Genomic DNA, 6033 nt, shown 5'->3' with positions numbered 1-6033 from the left:
GATGTTGTGGTGTCAGTGTTTACAACAAATCCACTTATCTATTATGTAGGACATCCACTGTATCTTCTATGATTAGGCTTGTTACAGTCATGAAATTTTAGCTGATGATTAATTGGCATGTAAATAATTAAGACTAACTAACTAAGTTAATTGTCTTTTTTAATCCAGTGTGCAAAATATCCACTACAATGTTGAGATGGGGGGGGTCCCATGTTGGTTGGCTATTCCAGCATTGGCTGGCTGCTAACTCACTTACCATAGCAGGGCTAATACTAGCATTCTTTTGGAAATGCTCTGTTCTAGTTTGGTAATGCAGCCTTCCACACATTGATTAAGATCTTACTCATCTCCTCTTTTGTCTTTGGTTCGAGATATGAGCAACAATTCACTCTTTCCACCAATCTCCAGCAAATTGGGCATGTTTTCAGATTTACAAAAATGCTATGGTTTTCAGAGGTTTCCCGGGCATAGTTATAGTTGCTAGACTATGAAGGACCAACTGGGTGAACTAATTTGCTACAGTGCCACCCTAAGGCAGACCAGTGCTGCATCTCTATTTGGTTAAGAAAATCAAAGACAGAAGCTCACTGATTGTGGGTGAAGCAGCTTAACAAGGAACTTTCCCTGAGTGTCTATTTTTACCTAATAACCAGCATAACTTCATAAGTTTGTTTTCATTTTTTTGAGACATTTAGAGGGTCCAAGAGATTAATTAGGGGGTCCTGATCCCCTCCAGGACCCCCATATGCCACACCTTGTTTTAATCATTGTATGCAACAATTACAGTACAAGCCTTGGGTGGCCAAACTGGCTGATTAGCTATCTTACTTTCTAGTGGTTAATATTTTGTGGCTTGTTACAGCAGTCAGATGTTATAGCATTGTAAGACCCATCATGTCTCAATAAATGTGCTTTCTACGTTATTTTACTTACATGTACTTGCCTCAATCCACCTGACAAAAACACGTTCTAAAAAAAAACACCCTCGATTCACATTCTGAAAAAAACACCAAATTCACATTCTGAAAAACACACCCAATTCACATTCTGAAAAAACCACCCAATTCACATTCTGAAAAAACCACCCAATTCACATTCTGAAAAAACCACCCAATTCACATTCTGAAAAACACATCCAATTCACATTCTGAAAAAACCACCCAATTCACATTCTGAAAAACACACCCAATTCATATTCTGAAAAACACACTTGATTCACATTCTGAAAAACACACCCAATTCACATTCTGAAAAACACACTCAATTCACATTCTGAAAAACACACTCAATTCACATTCTGAAAAACACACCCAATTCACATTCTGAAAAACACACCCAATTCACATTCTGAAAAAACCACCCAATTCACATTCTGAAAAAAACCACCCAATTCACATTCTGAAAAACACACCCAATTCACATTCTGAAAAAACCACCCAATTCACATTCTGAAAAACACACCCAATTCATATTCTGAAAAACACACTTGATTCACATTCTGAAAAACACACTCAATTCACATTCTGAAAAACACACTCAATTCACATTCTGAAAAACACACTCAATTCACATTCTGAAAAACACACCCAATTCACATTCTGAAAAACACACTCAATTCACATTCTGAAAAACACACTCAATTCACATTCTGAAAAACACACCCAATTCACATTCTGAAAAACACACCCAATTCATATTCTGAAAAACACACAATTCACATTATGAAAAACACACCCAATTCACATTCTGAAAAACACACTCAATTCACATTCTGAAAAACACACCCAATTCACATTATGAAAAACACACCCAATTCATATTCTGAAAAACACACTTGATTCACACTCTGAAAAACACACTTGATTCACACTCTGAAAAACACACTTGATTCACATTCTGAAAAACACACTCAATTCACATTCTGAAAAACATGCTTGATTCACATTCTGAAAAACACACCCAATTCACATTCTGAAAAACACACCCAATTCACATTCTGAAAAAAAAACCACCCAATTCACATTCTGTTGGTTGCGAAGGAAATCTATGATTATAGAAGCTATCAAATGTGTTAAAGTCAGTTTAAAAAAATTCAATCAGGTCAAATTATTGTGACAAGCCAAGTAATGATATACACTGAATTACTTTGGTACTGTCAGTAAATGTACCCACTTCCAGCATGTCAGCCTCATTTCTGCTTTATGCTTTACTCATTTTTGGGTTGTAATTTTAAAGAAGGAATCAGAAATTGTTTAAGAAGTCAAGGTATCAGTATCAAAAGTTTTTACAATATCAGCCTCTGAATTTGAAACTAAGTTGCACTAGAATTGCATGATGTAAAGCATCCTGCAACTCATCTGAAACTCAAATGTAACGGTTGCAAACATCTCAACTTTGTGGAACAAGTTTCATGAGACAGCCAATTAAAATGGTGTTAACACATCATGTGATGACCAATTCTGTGGACAAGAAAATAAAACAGATAGTGGTTTAATTGGCAGTTGAAAAAGGATCCCACCCTGACTGACTCAAGGTTGGTAATTGGCAAAAATGCTGCAAATATGTAAATTACACCACATAGATGACTTTATAGCGAGAAGGCTATTAAAAACAAGGCAAGCTGCTAATCTGGTTATCTAATAGAGTAATCAAATGTATCACTGCAATTTTGATTGCCTTTTTAATTGCTCTGTGTACTGTCAAGTTCCACTGAAATTAAGTTGCATGCAACTCACAACATACAAGTAGTTGCATGAACATTTTACTGTGTAAAGCCAGACTACCAAGACATTGGAGAAGCAAATGTACTTTCAAAAGAATTTAACAATTCACGTGATCATGTCAAACAATGTACTTTCAAACCACTGGTGGTACCGGTTCAGTGGGCAAGAAAATAAACTAGACGATTGTTTAATGGGCAGTTGAAAAGGAGACCTGCCCCAACTGACTCAAGGTTGGTAGTTTTTGTTCTATCAGTTTCCTGAGTTATAATTCATTTCAAATAACCATTTTCCAAAGTTTGGAACAGGCTGTTTTTGTCACTGCGCTTATAAGACCAATATACTGTATGTACAACCACAATTCCAATGAAGTTGGGACGTTGTGTAAAACATAAATAAAAACAGAATACGATGATTTGAAAATCCTTTTCAACCTCTATTCAATTGAATACACTAGACAAGATATTTAATGTTCAAACGGATAAACTTTGTTGTTTTTTGCAAATATTCACTCATTTTGAATTTGATGTCTGCAACACGTTCTAAAGAAGTTGGGACAGGGGCGTGTTTACCACTGTGTTACATCACCTTTCCTTTTAACAACACTTAGTAAGCGTTTGGGAACTGAGGGCACTAATTGTTGAAGCTTTGTAGGTGGAATTCTTTCCCATTCTTGCTTGACGTCCAACTTCAGTTGCTCAACAGTCCGGGGTCTCCGTTGTCGTATTTTGCGCTTCATAATGTGCCACACATTTTCATTGGGAGACAGGTCTGGACTGCAGGCAGGCCAGTCTAGTACCCACACTCTTTTATTATGAAGCCACGCTGTTGTAACACGTGCAGAATTCGGCTTGGCATCGTCTTGCTGAAATAAGCAGGACGTCCCTGAAAAAGACGTTGCTTGGATGGCAGCATATGTTGCTCCAAAACCTGGATGTACCTTTCAGCTTTAATGGTGCCTTCACAGATGTGCAACTTACCCATGCCATGGGCACTAACACACCCCCAAACCATCAGAGATGCTGGCTTTTGAGCTTTGCGCTGATAACAATCTGGAGAGTCCTTTTCCTCTTTGGCCCGGAGGACACGACGTCCATGATTTCCAAAAATAATTTGAAATGTGGGCTCGTCAGACCACAGGACACTTTTCCACTTTGCGTCAGTCCATCTCAGATGAGCTTGGGCCCAGAGAAGCCGGCGGCGTTTCTGGGTGTTGGTGATATGTGGCTTTCGCTTTGCATGGCAGAGCTTTAACTTGCACTTGTAGATGGAGCAACGAACTGTGTTCACTGACAATGGTTTTCTGAAGTGTTCCTGAGCCCATGTGGGAATATCCGTTACAGAATGATGTCAGTTTTTAATGCAGTGCCACATGAGGGATCGAAGGTCACGGGCATTAAATGTTGGTTTTCTGCCTTGCTGCTTACTTGCAGAGATTTCTCCAGATTCTCTGAATCTTTTGATGATATTATGGACTGTAGATGATGAAATCCCTAAATTCCTTGCAATTGGATGTTAAGAAACATTGTTCTTAAACTGTTGGACTATTTGCTCATGCAGTTGTTCACAAAGTGGTGAACCTCGCCCGATCCTTGCTTGTGAACGACCGAGCCTTTCAGGGATGCTTCCTTTATATCCAATCATGACACTCACCAGTTTCCAATTAACCTGTTCACCTGTGGAATGTTCCAAACAGGTGTTTTTTGAGCATTCCTCAACTTTCCCAGTCTTTTGTTGCCCCTGTCCCAACTTCTTTGGAACGTGTTGCAGGCATCAAATTCAAAATGACTGAATATTTGCAAAAAACAATAAAGTTTATCTGTTTGAACATTAAATATCTTGTCTTTGTAGTGTATTCAGTTGAATAGAGGTTGAAAAGGATTTGTGGATCGTGTTCTGTTCTTAATTATGTTTAACACAACGTCACAACTTCATCGGAATTGGGGTTGTATTATAGCAGTGTTCAGTGATTCATAGGCCTTTGGTCACTAATCTGTAAGAAGGCATAAGGCATACATGAATATGAAATATCCAGGAGTATCTACTACATTCTAATACAAACAAATACAAATAAATGGCTGACCAGTCAAGCTGTTACATTAAGGTCATCCAACACTTCTTTTAAAGCTCATCTCACCATTTAGAGTTTCAACCTAAAGCTGAATGATCTAAACACCGTAGAAGGGTAGATCTTCAAAGGAAAGTAGGTTTGAGCAGCCATCCTCTCTCAGCATGACCACTGAGGCATAAATAAATAAATATAGAAAAACAGAATTATGTGTGCATATCTGCTCAATGGCCACAAAAGGGTGCCACTGAGCTAACAGCACCAACAGGGCGTTCCCACTCTGAAGTTTGTATAAACAATGCAATGGAGCTTATTACTGAGTTTCTACTGGATTGGTTCTAATTACACCTGATTTTTCCTGCAATAAACTGCCAGATTTGCAGTTTAACAGCTTATTTAGTAAAAGAGGACTTCAGCCAAGAGCACATTTGGAAGGAACATGAAGCTCAGAATGCAAAGCTCCAAAGGAGTTACTACAGCTGGGGTTTACCCTTCACCACTTCCACTGTTTGAATCATGAAAGGAGGAGGTGCGAGCTTTTTTAACACAGAATTTATCACACCTTTTTGGGCCACGAGGGAGATGGTTTCCTGTGCAAGAAGAATTTGACACCCAGCTGTTATTATTATTCACCCTGTTGCCAAAACAGAGGTGAGCCGTTACCACCACAGCTACAAGAAAAAAAGCAAGTGGTTAAAGGGGAAACCTGCTGACTTTTCAACATATCTGACAAATTATATCATTAAGGTGCAAACAAGTCATTAACAGTGGTTTGATGTGAAATGCTCTGTTCTCAAGAAACTTATGTAGTAAAAATACTTCACAATGGTGGTGATAGGAACCAGACGTCTGAGGCATTTATAATGCACCTAATATCAACCTCACGGAAGGTTACTATGCAAAATGGCTGTAAAATGATGCCAAAGACATTGAGAGTAAACTTTAGAACAAAAAAAGTATATATTTTTGAATTTAGTTGATAAATGTATTTTATATATGCAAACCCCATTTCCAGAAAGGTTGCCCTACACTGAGATTTCTCCAGATTCCCAGAATCTTTTCACAATGTTATGTACAGTAGATGGCGTAAGACCTATATTTGTTGCACTCTTGTGTTGAGAAATGTTCTTTTTGAACTGTTTGACAATTCGCTTACAAAATCTGGTGTAAAATGGTGAGTCATGACCCATTTTTACTTGCAAAGATTGAGCCTTTGGTGGCTTCATTTATACTGCCCCCATACCC

This window comes from Pygocentrus nattereri, chromosome 29 (genome assembly GCF_015220715.1).
Source record: "Pygocentrus nattereri isolate fPygNat1 chromosome 29, fPygNat1.pri, whole genome shotgun sequence".
Taxonomy (NCBI): domain Eukaryota; kingdom Metazoa; phylum Chordata; class Actinopteri; order Characiformes; family Serrasalmidae; genus Pygocentrus; species Pygocentrus nattereri.
The sequence above is the reverse complement of the archived record's forward strand: the minus strand, read 5'-3'. Positions refer to the sequence as shown.